This window comes from Crocodylus porosus, unplaced genomic scaffold (genome assembly GCF_001723895.1).
Source record: "Crocodylus porosus isolate Cpor-Errol unplaced genomic scaffold, CroPor_comp1, whole genome shotgun sequence".
Lineage (NCBI taxonomy): Eukaryota > Metazoa > Chordata > Crocodylia > Crocodylidae > Crocodylus > Crocodylus porosus.
Window position 1 is genome coordinate 116,281,372 of NW_017728886.1, and position 15,971 is coordinate 116,297,342.

The 15,971-nt window shown below is 45.3% G+C and overlaps 1 long non-coding RNA gene across 1 annotated transcript; it reads left to right on the forward strand.

The window, feature by feature from the left end:
- The first annotated feature begins 1,767 nt into the window (after window positions 1-1,767).
- LOC109323975 lies at window positions 1,768-14,625 on the forward strand. The gene is made up of 3 exons (XR_002104820.1): window positions 1,768-1,836; window positions 11,932-11,934; window positions 14,612-14,625. It is a non-coding gene; the product is annotated as an uncharacterized LOC109323975 (long non-coding RNA).
- The last annotated feature ends 1,346 nt before the right edge of the window (window positions 14,626-15,971 follow it).

The following is a 15,971-nucleotide window of genomic DNA, read 5'->3' on the forward strand; positions in this document are numbered from 1 at the left end:
TTCATAAAGCATGTCTAGTCCTATGGGGTCACTCATTCCAGCAGGCTCAGGTGCTTCCTGAAGCTTACCTGGCCTTCCCTGGATCAGATGGTTTAAATAGCAAACCTGAAGGTGAGGGCTAGGGTTAAGGCACACCTACCCACCTTTCACTGGGGTGGTAACTGGCTTTCCACTTCCTGGATGCTCCTATGCCATTAGGAGCCCCACCAGGCCACCTGCTCCTGGCAGGGTGCAATTTTAGATCATGCCCAAGACCAGGAGCCTCCAAACCATCCCCTATAGCTCCTGCCCTTACCACCAAGATGTTACATGCAGCCAGGCAGTGTTTCTGCCTACCCTGCCAGCAGCAAACTGCTGTATTTATGTAGGCAGCCAGGGATCTAAAATGGCTGCCGCAATCAAACACCTGCTGGCTGCTTGGCTCAGCCCTTAAAGTGGCAGACACCAACAGTGCCCTGCCACACAGGTGTCATTCCCCACCCACTCTCCCAGATCCATCGATGGCTGCCCTGCCTTGTCCCACTGTCCCGACACTTTTAAAAGAAAAAGTTCTGCACTCACTGGCTCCTGCCAGGCAGGGGAGCAATCCCCTCTGCCCCATGCTACATGGGGAGGCTCTGCCACAAGTGCCCAGATGCCCCAATGGCCATTGCAGCAGCCAGTAAGAGTGTGGCTTTTTTTTTTTTTTTTTAAAAGCACTGGTACACTGGTGACATGCAGGGCAGCCATTGATGGGGCTGGGACAGCGGGCAGGGGTCAGGCGACACTCAGAAGGCCTGGGAGCAGGCAAGGGAAGTGGCCTGGTGGGGGACCCCCATGGTCCCCTCCTCCCCCCTTCAGCCTCCCCCCCCACTTACCGACATGGTCCAGTTCCCTGCAGCAGCAAGTGGGGACTGCCCAAATCTCTGAACCTTATCCAAAGCTTTTCTGAATTGATTCAGAGGGCTCAAATTGATTCAAACCTTTTTACTGTGTCACAGGCACTGAAGTGCCTGCTCCTAAAGAAGGGCAGGTGTGGGTTGCTGGGGAAACCACTGAGGTCAGCTGACCAGGAAGGGGCAGGGCCTGGCTTATATAAATAGCCTAGGCTGAGGCCAAGTAGGCAGTTCCCCTCTGGCAGTTGTGGAAGATAGAGCTCTTTGGAGCAGGCTGAGTTGAGGAGCCTGAGGGCCTGAGCACCTTATGAAAGAGGATGCCAGGCAGAGGAGCCCCTGGTAGGGATTTGGGGAAGACAAAGAGCATGATGATGTAGGGTTTATGTTTGGCCAGGAGGCCTGAGTTTGAGTTGGGCCTGAATGGCTGATGGGTTTGTTTGTTGTTACACCGGAGGACTGGGTGAGGCTGTAGGGGTTGAGGAGGCCTCATGGGAGCTCCCCAGTAGTGTGGGGGTTCCTGGCACCAGAGAGGGTGCCAAGTTTTGGGGGTTACATAGACCCCGGCCCCAGTGGGGCAGTGTCGTGAGGGATGAGGAGCCCCGGTGCGGGTGAGTGACCCACGAATGCGGGTCAGGGGGCCAGGCACGGCTACGGCCACCTGAGCCCCAATTGTAAGAAGCCCAGGGAGGGTGCTCATAGGCCCCAGTGTGGGCGGGAATCACATGAGCAAGGCCCCAGTGTGGATGTGGGCACAAGTAGAGCCCCAGGGAGGGCGAGAGCATTGCGGTGAGCCCCAGGAGAGGGCGAGCACAGGAGTAAGAGGCCCCAGGAGAGGGCGAGCACAGGAGTAAGAGGCCCCAGGAGAAGGCCACTAAGGAAAGACCATAGACATAACAACGTCTGAGACAACTGAGAGGCTTGGGGCATGGTATTAGGGATGGTAGGAGCCATGCGTAGCCCTGTGGCGGGAGTGCACTGAATCATCGGGAGACAGGGTACCGGTGGGAGTACACCAAAGGGTACCGTGTTCAAGAGGGTAAAAGGCAGCCTCCCTTTTATAATATTTATCAGCAAGATGTGGCGGGTGAGATAACAAGGGTGTGTGGACACCCACTTGACACGGTAGGGGGCTCCAGGAGAGATCATGGCTGCTCCTGGGCCCCCGCCCTGTGACATACTGGTTTGCCAATTCAATTTGAATTTGGAGTTTTGGCTAAAGAATCGGGCCAAATCTCCTCCAAATTGAATCAGCAACCAAAGCTTCATACAGCCCTAACATTTATAGGCAAAGCCCCTGGGAAACACATTCATGGCAGATCTCATGTGCCCACTATATAATTACTGAGTTTTAATTTTATTACCTATTTTTGTTACAGAAAAAAGTTAGAGTGCAAGACTGTATAACATAATAACATTTTAGAAATATGATTTCTTCTAGTTACATTTTAAAGAATGGCTAGTGGCATGTAATGGAAAGTGTCATCTTTTTATTTAGCTTTGGCATTTTAATTATTAAATGGCAAAGTGAAGAAGCCTTATGCTTTGATTTTAATTTGAACAGCTTATTTTAGTTATGGATTTGAATAATGTTTTAGAGAAACTGATGCTTCAGTGATGAAAATACAGGTGACTTCCTCCTGTACACACCTGTAAATGTATCATTAAAATACTGTTCTTGAATCATGATATTCAGCTGGGGAAGCAGCCATGACAATCTGAAAGTAAAATAGAGTGCAGCTGAAGGTCACAGCCTACAAGGAGAGTGAATGAGTTTACTAAATTAGGAATATTAAACTTACCAGTGGTGCTCAGTGGAAAAAAATGAAAAGTATAATTCAGTCTAGTTTGTGGCAAGGTATTTTACATTCCATGTATTATCATTCAGGTCATTTGCATAAAAAGATAGTTGTTCAGCTGGTGTTCATTTGCTCCACTCTGAATAAAAAATTAGTGCAACACCTCACATTATTTCAATACCTTTCATGAAGAAATGCTTTTTGATGATAGTCCTGAATTTTGCAAACACTTAGGTATATGCATCACTTTATTCAGATTAACAACCCTACAAAACTACTCATGTTTAACGTTAAACACATGGAAGTGACTGACTAAGGTCTCCTATACAACCCGTGCTCAAGATTCTTTGCACCAGGTGCTAAAATATAGCTGTCTCTAAATTAAATGCTAAAGCTGTTTGACAGTGTACAGCATCACTACATACTATTTTAGATGTGAAGAGAAGAATATTTTATTGAACTAAAGTTGTAAAGTTTTTAATTATCCACCTCAGAATTTGTTCAGGAAATGAGGATTAATACCTTTGACCTTTAAAACTGTGCACTGAGACTTCTAATGACCACAGGTTGTCAAAATCTCAGTTCTAAAGCAAGGCACTTACTACCACAGAGTACCATCTTTGCACTCTGTAGGCATCTCTATACGAGACACTAAAAGCACAGTAGACTAATTCTTCTGCACGTTAGTGGTTCGTGATGAAAGCATGCTAATGTGCTAATGTACAGTAGAATTAGTCTACTGTCATTAGTCATGTAAAATATGTGCACCAGTGTTACTGTGTAGTAGTGCCAAATACAGCACGTTAAGTTTGTACCTATTATTACAGGTACTAAATGCACCATAAACATAGTGCATTAATGTGTAGACATGCCATGTTAGATCACTGAACACACAGAAAGTTCTACCTAAGGAACTACCATTGACTCTCTCTGATGCGTTTAATGCCAATATAGGTACTTAATGTTATCCCCAAGCCTACCCAATAGCTCAAACCCAACAATCGACTCCAACTAGTGGCTTTGTAGAGTTGAGGACAAGTTTTTTACTAATTCCAAAGTAAAGAAGTACCAAGTGATCTTTGAAAACCTTTATCCAATGAGCCCCTAACCTGACCCTGTTTATAGTTTAAACCTGCCAGATATCAAATAGCACAAGGTGGCATTGAAATCATTTAATAAAATAATAATTCGGGTTTGTGAGGCCACAGTAATCTGGAAAATTAATTCTGATGGCACAGACAAAGATGCTAGGTTAATAGTTGCTATTGGGAACAGATGGATACCTAGATTATGCTTCCAAAGATACAATTTTATAAACAGTCCTAAACAATTAATTAAAAACAATCAAGCAACAAGAAAGAAAAGGGTGGGAAGAAAACTCAAAATTTTACTGTATTTTGATATCATAGTTTACAACAGAAAGAAAGGCTCTCTAAATAAGTGTAAACCACATTATGTTAAGAGAGCTGCAGAGATTTCCACCTTTAAAGCAGGTGAAGAATTGGCATTCTATCATATTTTACCAAAGTTTTTTCATGAGACATCAGTGGGTTGCTTAAAACACAGATAAGGACACCCTATGTGCCTTTCTATCAAATCTCACAAGTACACCGACATCTGAGATTCAATAATAACTTTCAGGAGCAAACCATCTGCTGCCCAGTTTTCCAGCAATAAATGGGAGTTATTGTTGCCAGAAAGCTTATTCTTAACTGGTTGTTTTACTTTATTCTGATTGCAAATAATTTTAATGTAACAAACCATGCACCCAAAAGACTTTTCATCTCCTTCGTAAGAGAGTATGTAACCACATTTTATTAAAATGAATAACCCAAACAGATAAACTTTAAGTCACTCATTTTACTTTTATACAACAGGATTATTCCTAAGAATCTCCATACACCACTACTCAGAGCCAGTTTACTATATCAATTAACCTTCCATATACTCCAGTGTACTTTGTGCCAGACCACATAATTGTTCAAGTTTGACTTCTGAATAAGCATTCAGGCCAATGCAATCCATATAAAATATCCCTGTGCAAAGCAGATGTAGTGCCAGATGTTGTTCTGCTTAGCAAAGCTCCTGTGATGTCTCTGAGTGTCTCTCAGCAGCCTGTGCACCTGTGCCATTATCAGGGGGTTGGGCAGTGTCACTAGTGCATTAAATATCTGCTGTCAAGGCTGTGCCCATGGAGGCAGGGTGGATGCTGCATTTGAACAAATCTTAACATGCCAGTCTTCCACCTGGTGATGGAGAAAGAACTTATAAGGTGAGGGTGGGGTTTACAGGGACAAAGACACTGAAATAATATGGGGAAAAATGAAATGCTGCAAATGTATAGGAACACATGCATGTATGAAACACATACTTTAATAATACATAATTATTCACCTAATCAAGAATACACCTCTTAATGAGATAAGGATAAAATGAAAAATCAGGCCTTTTATACCTATAGAGGTAGCTATAGAGGTATTCTATCCAACATATTTATGCATAGATATGGACCAATGAGATTTTGAGATATTAAGTTTTCAAGACACTATCCCACTATAATGTTAGGTAAGTATTTTAGTGTATGCACTATGTATGATATACCTCACATTACAGTTCCTGAATATGACTGACCAAACATAAGAATTAATTAATGTCTTCAGTGCTTATTGTGAGATCCAGCTTATGTGTGTAGTCACAGAGCATCTACTTTCAGAAGACTTTTGTTGAGTACAAGCAAAGTGGGCACATATACATGTGCATATTAATGCACAGCAGTAAACTCCGGTGCATACAGTGTGCTTCAGCCACCCTGTCACACCTTCCATATTATTACTGTTGCACAAAGTGATATGATTCTCAGTCTCAGTGTCTCCAGTCCTTTGGGCATTAATCCATGCAACACCATTTCATATGTTAAGTCACAGTTCATATTGACTGACCTCAAAAAATAATGCACTCTCTCCCACACCCTTTGTACAAAAGGGCAGTCCCAAAATACATACAGTACAGATTTTTCAGCCCTGCATCCCTCCCTCAGGCATGCCCCCAATTTCACCAAGCCCCATGTATGCTGAATGCCACTCACAGGAAGAATATTCTCTATCTTCATCCATATGATATCCATATGTTCTCCTTTCACTCTATTATCTGTCACTTCTTTCAACACAATTCCCATCTGTTCTTCTGTCAGGTCTCCAACTTTAATGATCTTATGTTTTTTTTCTTATAAAATTAATCACCTTGTCATGTCCTGGTGCTGTTGACTCTCGTCTCGTGAGTGCCTCCCTGCTCCTGAGCATGGCTCCCCTGCTCTCCTGTCATGTCATGATGGAAACTTATTCAAGGAGGGGTTCAGTGGTGTACCCTCCTGCCCGGTATGGGTACTACTCATATTTCCAGTGCAATCAACCTTGGGGCTCCCCTTGAAAGATAACATTATACCACTCCATGATCCCAAGATCTGTCTCACTCTTATCTCTAACATTTCCTATGCCTGTCTTCCTTTGCCTACGACATCCATTAGGACTCCCAAAAGCTTGAATATAACCTCTACCACCCAGAGCCTAAACTTTAAGTGTCCTCAATTCCCTGCACATATCAACATACTTTTCATGTTATTTAATTTTGCCCCTGACAGTTCACCTTGCTTCTCAGTATGTTTCAATACCCTCTTGCTAGATATTTTGTCCTGAGCCACTGTGTTCATATCATCCATTTACAATATACATTTAACTTCTCCTCCTCCTGCTGCTACCTTCACAACACTTATTAGCTTATCATCACAAATTCTCTGCACCAATGATTCCATCATGAAAACAAAAAGATAGTGGGACAGTGGACATCTCTGTTTTACCCCTGTCCATATGGGGAAGGCTCAAATAACTATTACCAGTACTCAACTTTCTGCTTTTTTGTATAGCTCTTTGCCAGAAACCCCATGCTCCAGTGTACTTCAAACATGAAATTATGTTCAGCTGTATCATAAGCTTTTTTCAAGCTTTTTAATGTCAAGTAATAAATTAAGTATTACTATATTTCTGTTCCTCTTGTGCACATCCAGTATGACATCTGTCAGTAACCATAGGATCTGGGATATCCTCTTCTCAGGAACAGAACAAATTTGTTCTTCTTGTCTCAAATCTGCTAAACGATCATGCATTCTTTTATCCAATACTTTTGCCATCAATTTGTAGTCTACATTTTAAAGAGGTATTGGCTTCCAGTTGCCTAACACATGTTCCTTTCCCTTCTTGAATATTAAAATTACCACACCTTCTGCAAAATCCTCCCTTACCTCCCTACATCCTGTTATTTCCTGGTGTGTCTCTTTTATAGCTGCCTGTGATATTTAGAGGTTTGGTTTTTTGGTAACTGGCTTATAGGTATGTATGTGTGTATGCATTAGAAAAAATTAAGATGTGCAGCAGGGGTTAATTGATTTCTAAAAGTCAGGGCCTTGCATATACAGTTTCACACAGATGTTAAGGCAGACAGGCTGTCTAATACAACAATGCCAATGGATATACACACATTCTGAGAAAATGGGGGCATGTAACTGATGGCATGTACTGTTCCATAACATGAGATGAGGTGGAGACAGCTAACAAGGCCCCAGAGAAGGTGGGCCTGAATCCTGGTTTTGGGGGAACAGACCAAAATAGGAGAAGGCCTAGAAAGCCCAAATTAGTATGGGTTCATGTGATGAGCTATGTGGACATGTGACAAACACAGAGAGACCAACCAGCTAAGGATCAAGAGTGATCAGGAGGAAAGGAGAATACAAAAGTAGAGACTTGAGAGAACAAATGGTCCTACTCAGGTTCCTCCTCCCCAAGAGGGTTCCCTCCTCCCTGGTCCCACCCTGGTCTCTCCCTTCCACCCTCATGCTGCCTAGGTCCTTTGCCTCCCCATCCTTCTCCCTAAGAGGGGTCCCTGTTCCCCGGGAGGGTCCCTGGCACCAGCATAAATACCACCAGCCCATCTCATCCACCCCACTGTGGGGGGGTGGGGGGAGGCCTCTGCATCCCACCTCCAGGCTGCTGACAACTGACACCTAAAACAAAGCCTCAGAGTGAAGACTGCATCCTGGCCAGATGTACTTTGATGAAAGTCTAGGATTTGGTAGATATATAGAATTGGTTGATTGTTTGTATTGCTTCTTTTCTGTTATCACTGTGTATCAATAAATTTACCTATTCTCAAATGAAAAGGTCTTGGTCGATCTGAGAATGGGTCCCCCCCCACCCCACCCAGTGGCTCCCCACCATGGGGGATTATCTTATATTCAGGATTGTCTTATATTTGAGAAAATATGGTACATGCAGATTTACAATAGATCCTTAATATTGTGCCATATTAAATACTTTAGAATGATTTTTCATCCCTTTAGAAACCCCCTGAGCTTCTTTGTATCTATATTATAACATCAGGTCTATATTTACATGCTATTTCTGAGATTTTTTTGTTTGTTTGTTTTATTTAGTTTCTCTTACAAGACACTGACCGTGCAGCAGCCCATGACTAATGTGACAGGAAGCATGACAGAACACTACCACTGAGTAGTCATGAGCTACTGTGCAGTTAGCATTATGAAAAAACTGTTCTTTATCCTGATCATGCAGTAATTGCTGCAAGGTCAGTGTCTCATGTAGACGTGGCTGGTATATTTATATATACTTTTTCAAAAGTAAAGGATTTATACTTATTTCACTAATATATATGAACTATTTCTGTTAACTAATTAAATTATGCATAATACATGTATCATTCTTAAAGAAGTAAATAAAGTGTAGTTTCAATGAGCTATTAAAGCTATCTCTATTTTACCCCAACATTTCTTTTTTGTTTTTGTTCTGTTTTTTAGGAGAAAGGAACCCACTACCCTCTGTTTTTCAATTCCTTCAACATCTTTGAAAAGTTGACATCTTTAGGCTCAAGATATGTACCTAAAAGCCTAAGGCATTCAAAGTGAGTGGTCATTTGTCAAAATTTTAAGCTATTCCAGTGGTCACAATGCTCCTTTGAAAATAGGGAATCAATACCTTGCCAATGGTGTCACTGAATTAATGACCCAGATACCTTGTTCCAGGCAGACCCACACCCTCAGACTGACAACAACCTTTTCATTCAATGATAGGCATTTTTTTTATTGATACACAGTGATAGCAGATAAGAATAAGGCAAACAAGTCTATAGCCACTAGTTCTAGAGATATCACAGAGTCAAAGAACATCTGGCCGGTACAGGAGCTTCCCTCTGTGGTTCTCTCTTGAATGTCAGATGTCAACAGCTTAGAGGTCAAAGGCTGAGGCCCAACCTTCCCCCCCACCCAACCTTCCCCTCCTGCCTCCCCACAGTGGGGTGGGGGAATGGGCTGGTCGTGTGCCCTGTGTTAATGGTGGTCTTCGGTTCCCTTCTTGGGGAACTTTGGTTGCTCTGAAATCTGTCCTTTTGTATCTTTCTCTTCCTCTGATGACTCTTTATTCCTGGGCCTCATTGATTGGTTTCACTGTGGCCCTCATACTATCCACATTCTGTCCCATCAGCATATCCCTTTGTTTCACAAACCCATCACATGCACACATCCTAATTTGTGTATTTACCGATTTCTCCTAATTTGGTTCATCTGCCAAAACTGGGAATCCCAAGGGCTTTACAGTTTAGCACTGTGACCTGCAGAGTCCCTTATTTCTGACTGTGTCCATTATTCATGTTATGGAACAGTGTGGTACATATCTTCATTTTTCCAGCCTGTGTGTTTGCTTGCTTTGGACCTTGAAGGAAATTTTGTCTTAAACATGTTTTCAAAAAAACAATTAACCCTTGCCGTTCCCCATGACCATTTTTCTAATGCAATATCTACTTTCCCTACAAGCCAGTTCCCAAAAGCAAACCTCTAAATATCATTTTCTAGTCATCAGCCAAATGCAAATTTGGCTAGTTTTCTTTATGCAAGGAGAGAATATGTCAAATGCTCTAGTTGCATCCTACTACATTGCCCTTTTAAAAGTACTACAGTAATTACAAAGTATATTTATATATTACTACACTAGTACATATATTAATATATAAGTATATATAGAGCACATCTACACAAGACATATTACTGTGCATTAGCCTAATTTCCTGCACATTATGGGTATGAATACATGTACACACCCTTACTGTACAGTAACTTAAGCTAATCACACCTAAATTTGATACCTGCAAATACAAGTATCAAATTCGGTTGTAATTAGTTAATGCACAGTAACTCACATGTAGTCATGACCCAGCATTAAGTTTAGCTGGGGGCGGCTGCGAGGGCCCCGGGGTCAGAGCCCGGCTGGCCCGGGCTGAGGCGGCAGGGGCCCGGGCAGCCCTCCGTGAGCATATGTCAACCTGGAGCTCCGCAGGGGGACCACACCGGCGGCGAGGCTGGGCGGGAGTTCCAGGAGCCCGGGCACGATTCCAGCTTTGCCTTGGTGACCTGTGTGGAGGTCCTGCAGGCTGCATTGCTGGCTCAAGAGCCGTGGAGTTAGAACCGGATTGACCTTGTGTCCCACACGGGACTTAGAAAAATTTCATTTGAGGGGCTGGCCTGAGCCCAACCCTAGGGTTCCTAGCTGGGCCCGTCTCCTGCTGCAGGGCTGTGCTGCTCTCTGGCAGCCCCGAGCTGCAAGGTATAAAAGCCTGCAGTCATTTTGAGTGAGGGAGTGCTGCTAGCATCCAGGCCTGCCCTACCTTGGGAAGGGGACAAGGGAGGCAGGCTGCCTACGCCTGGCACACAGTGGTCTGCTGGCCCTGGGAGAGTAAGCAGGGATGGCATGGTTTGGTCAGTGGTCACATGAACCCAGGCCCACTCAGCTGACTTACTGTGGTCCGTAGGCACCAATGCATGGCTGACCCCGATATGAAGTGGGGGGAGCAATGCACGGCCCCTGGTGCACAGCATTTTATCTCTGAAGTGTTACAAACTGTCATAAAAAAGCTTCTATCTCTTGCCTCTGCAGGGCTAATATCTAAATGCAGGTGTCGGGTGGCCCTTACAGCCAGCGGACATTCACTGGCCCATTTGGGGTGCTTGCAACTTTTGGTTGGTCTAAGTGGGGTTTCTATGCTCTCTCTCTTCCTTCCTGCCACAACTTTGATGTTGAAAGAGATCTTTCTTATAATTATTGGAGATGTTAATGAAAGGGAGGTTGTGACTACCAACCTCCACTGCAACCAACCACCAGTTCCCACCCTGGTTCCCGAGGCCACGAACAGGCAAAATAGCTAAATGATTAGGCCGGAAAGGTTCCTTCCTTTCCTTTTTAAAAATTTTTGTCATGAAAACTTTGGGAGACATTAGCTTTCTGGGAAGCAGGTCCCGGATCATCTCTTGGGCCTGTTAAGGGGCTTCTCCTGGTGCCGGCTTTCCCACTTTCCCCCAGCGAGCTGAGGAGCTCCCTTTTCCCCTCTGGGGTTGGGACCATGCCAGGCTTGATTGGTGGTTTGCAGCCACTTAACAAACAAAACAAAAGGCTTTAATGAAATTGCAAAGGCCAACTGTGAGAGGATACGGCTTTCCCTGTCCTCTTTCTTCAACCTGCCCTGGCTTCCTTTTCCCTTGGGGTCCAGGCTGCAGGGCCCTTAGAGAAGCTGAGTTTCATTTTCTTCCTCCTAAGTCACTCACTTATCAACTTTCTTTCCTGCAGTGGCCATGCCTGTGTTACTCAGTGGCCAGTGGCACTTGATCACTTCTTTCGGAACAAATAAAATAACCAGAACCCACAGCTCCAAGGTATCTGCACTCCTTGGCTTTCCTTCCTTTTCTTTACTCTTACCTTCTTTTTCCTGTCTTTAAAGGGGTTCTTCTACACCTCTGGAGCCTGGTTGGGTGCTTACCCAACTCCTGGGCATCAATCTCATGTCAGGTGCTCCCAGCCTCCATCCTCCTGAGGGTTCCTCCTTCCTCACCTCCCCATAGATTCATAGATATAGGGTCAGAAAGGACCTTGCAGATCCTCTAGTCTGATCCCCTGCCCTGGGCAGGAGATAAAAATGGGCTCAAATGACCCCAGCTAGGTAATCATCAAGCCTCCTCTTAAAGACCCCCAAGAGAGGAGCCAGCACTACTTCCTTTGGAAGTTGGTTCCAGATCCTAGCTGCCCTGAAGTAGTGCTTTCTAATGTCTAATCTGAACCTACTTTCTAACAACTTATGGCCGTTATTCCTTGTTACTCAGGGAGGCGCCCAGGGGAACAAGGTCTATCCCATTCCCCACTGGTCCCCCCTAGTAAGTTTATAGACAGCCACCAGGTCCCCTCTCAGCCTTCTCTTCTGAAGGCTGAACAGGTTAAGGTCCCATAGCCTCTCCTCATAGGATCTGCCCTGCTGTTGTCAGATCATGCGAGTGACCCTCCTTTGGACCCTCTCAATGCTGTCCACATTGCTTCTGAAGTGTGGTGCCCAGAACTGGATGCAGTACTCCAACTGTGGCCTGACCAGTGTCGCATAGAGGGATCACCTCTTTGACTCTGCTTTTGATGCATCTGTGGATGCAGTACAAGGTGTGGTTAGCCCTACTGACCATGTTCTCACATTGGCAGTCCATGTTCATCTTGGAATTGATAATGACTCCAGGATCTCTTTCTGCCACTGTGCTTTTGAGAAGAGAGTTCCCCAGCCTATAGGTATGCTGCTGGTTCTTACTGCCAAGTGCAGCACCCTGCACTTGTCAGTATTGAATCCCATCCTGTTCTCATTTGCCCACCTCTGTAACCTGTCCAGGTCCAGCTGTATCCTGTCCCTCCTTTCTAGCATGCCCACCTCACTGCAAATCTTGGTGTTGTCTGTGAATTTAAACAGGGTGCTTTTTACCCCCTCATCTAAGTTAGATAATAAAGAAATTGAACAGCACAGGCCCAGGGGCTGAGCCCTGGGGGACTCCACTGCTCACATCCCTCCAGGTCTAATATGACCCACCCACCACCACTGAGTGTGGCCCCTCAGCCAATTTGCTATCCATCTGACTGTGTAGTCATCAATGCCCCAGTTGCCTAGCTTTTTAATGAGAATGGTGTAGGAGACAGTTTCAAAGGCCTTCCAGAAAGACTACATCCGCTGCAACACCTGTGTCCAATGATTTTGTGACCTGATCGTAGAAGGCAATCAGGTTGGTCTGGCAGAACCTGCACCTAATGAAACCATGCTGGTTGCCCCTGAGCATCATCCCCACTGCTGGCCCTTCACAGATGTGCTCCTTGATAATCTTCTCAAAGAGCTTCCCCAGGATCAAAGTAAGAATAACGGGCCTATAATTGCCTGAGTCCTCCCTCCTCCCTGTTTTGAAGATGTTGACCACACTGTCCCTCTTGCAGTCATCCAGCAGCTGGCCAGAGCACCATGAGTGCTTGTAAAGTCATGCCAGGCGCCCCACAATAACCCCTGCCAATTCCATCAATACCCTGGAGAGCAGAGCATCTGGACCTGCTGATTTGAACACGTCCAGCCCCTCCAGAAGGTCTCTAACTCAGTACTCTCTGACCCTAGGCCTGGCAGATTCTCTCCACTGTCCATCCTGCATCCCAGTTGCGGAGTCCCAGTTCTTGCACAAGAAAATGGAGGCAAAGAAATTGTTAAAACGTTCTGTTTTTTTCTCTGGTGCAACCACCAGATTGCCTAGCATGTCCTGCAGGGGCCCCACTTTACCCAGTGCCTTCTTCATACTCCCTATGTATTTAAAAAAAGACTTTTTGTTTTCCTTGATCCTTGAGGCTAGCCCTAGTTCCGTATCTGCCTTAGCTTTCCTAAGAGCCCTGCTACAGACCCGAGCGATGGAAGTATACTCCTCTTTGGTGATAGCCCCTCCCTTCCACTGGGTGTACATCTCCTTTTTGGCAATCAGGCATTCCAAAATGCCCTTGGTGAGCCAGGAGGGCTATTGAGAACTCTTTCCCCCTTTGATTCTCGTTGGGATTGTCACCCCTTGGGCTCTGAGTATCATCTCTTTCAGGAACGACCATTTATCTTGGACACTCAGTTCCCCTACTCTCCAGGACCCCAGTTCCTCTCCTACCAATCTCCTCAACTCATTGAATTTGGTCCTCTTGAAGTCAAGGGCTACTGCCTTGCTGCAGGCCCTAGACATCCTGCACTGGGTGGTGAATTCCAGCAGGCAATGATAACTGTCTCCCAGGTGGCCAAGAATCTGGAGTCCCCTCACCAGGTCGTCGCCTGTGGCCAGGACCAGGTCCAGCAGAACATTTCCCTTGGTGGGACTGTGCACCTCCAGGATTAAGTGGAGGTCCTGTATCTCAGCAAGGAACCTGCGTGAGCATTCTGACCTGGGTGACTGTTCCTCCCAGCAGATGTCTGGGTAATTTACATCACCCATGACAACTACATCCCTTGACTTAAGTGCCTCCTTTCTCTAGCTCTGCCCCCAGCCCCTGGATATTGCCTTGGTTGTGGATTTGCCCCAATCCATCTCACCTGCTGAGGTGATAAGACTGAGCTGGGGCACACCAGGCTCTCCCACCACAGCGCGGACTTCCTGTTCTGGTTGGATCAGTGTTCCTGGCCAGGGAGATGTCTCTGGTAAGTACCCTTCAGCTTATTACAGCAGGGGAGACCCCACCAGCCCCAGTGGGGAGCAGGCTCTGGGTCACCGCCACCCAGTGCTGGAGCCATCCAGATGTGCTGGTTGCACCAGTGACACACAATGTACTGGATTCTCCCCCTCCTCCAGTGCTGCTGGTGGTGGCAGAGGATCAGGAGGCTCCTTGGGCTCCAGCCTGCCACTCTCCCCTGCATCACGCACCTGAGAATCCAGCCATGCCTCACAGGGACACATGGGCTATAGTGGGGCAGCAGTATAGTGGCTGCAGCATGAGGCTGCCACCTGCTGGGAACACCAGAATCCCCAAACTGTGTTACCAGATTTGCCCGCTACTTTGGGATGTGCTCATTTATTAGGGCTAGGGTCCTGGTAATTCTATTAATGAGCTGCTTGTGTTATTTGTGTTTCTATACGGAGCTGTATCTCTCCCTTCTGCAAGCCCTCATCCCCAATGAAGCTATCTTGCAGGACTCAGTTCAGCAGGGCTGGGTTCCTCCAGTCCCCAAATCAGTCATACACACATACACACACAGATTAATGTGACAGGCCCGACCTGGCCGGGTTGATCAGCATGGACAGGCTGACACCCTCATATGCCAAGAATCAGTTCATCAGAGCAACAATAACTACAGTCAGACACAAGCACACAATTAAACAGAATACCTCTGAATCCAGCTGGGTGTCCAGATGACACCCTTATGGGCCAGCATTCAGTTCATTAGGGCACATCTGAGCCAAACTGGGTCAATCAGCCTGTACCAGCTGATCCCCTTATGTGTTTCAAACTCAGCATGTCCCAACCTTTTAGCCTCTTGATGAGCAGACCCCACAGTACTTTTGGGCTTCACAGGGATCTTTAGCTTAGGTAAAAGAAGTGTTGCTGCAGAGCAAGTGGGGAAGGAGAAGTAGAGAAGGAAAAATATACTCAGTTACCACCAGTTTGACTATAAAAGTTATTTATTGCTAAATATATGAAATATATAATGACACTAGTAGTAATAGACATGCAAAGGAAAAATAAACATAAACAGTTACAGTATTACTCTGGTTTCACTAAGTATTTGGGGAAACTTAGCTTAAGTAATGCAGTTCAGGTTCAGAAATCTATGCTTAGGGAAGAGAAGAGAGAGAGAGAGTTGGAATCTTACCAGTCCAAGGCACTCAGGTTGCAAAGCTGATAGGTAAAGTTCTCAGCACGATCCTTGAAGGGAGACGATCTGCCTCCTTCGGCCTCTCCAGAAGAAAGCGGGTGGTGTCAGCACACACACTGCACACACACTACAGAATTTTATACCCTCAGTTCAACTTCCTTCAAGCATTCTCAATAGTGTAAATCAAATTGTCTTTTCTATTGACAAGGTTTATCTGGTTGGAACATCTCAGGAAACTGATTGATACTCAGGAAACACATACTTAGGAGCCAGCTTGAAATTCCTATGGATAGCAGATATACTGATGGGATATTTCCTGGTTTCTTCAGAAACAATAGCTAGCTTGCAGCATCAGGGTTTTTTACTTGTGAACAAGCCTCAGCTTAGCATGACTTTTCCAGATCTCACCATAGTCCTTTAATGGACTTAAGGCAATTATTGGAGTGTTCATAACCTTTGGGAGGGGAGGACTCCCACCAGTCATCCTAGGAAAAGTATGACAACACTTGTGGTCAGGGCTCCTATGGGCTGGACGTTGTGGTGAACCCTTTACCATTGTTCAAAT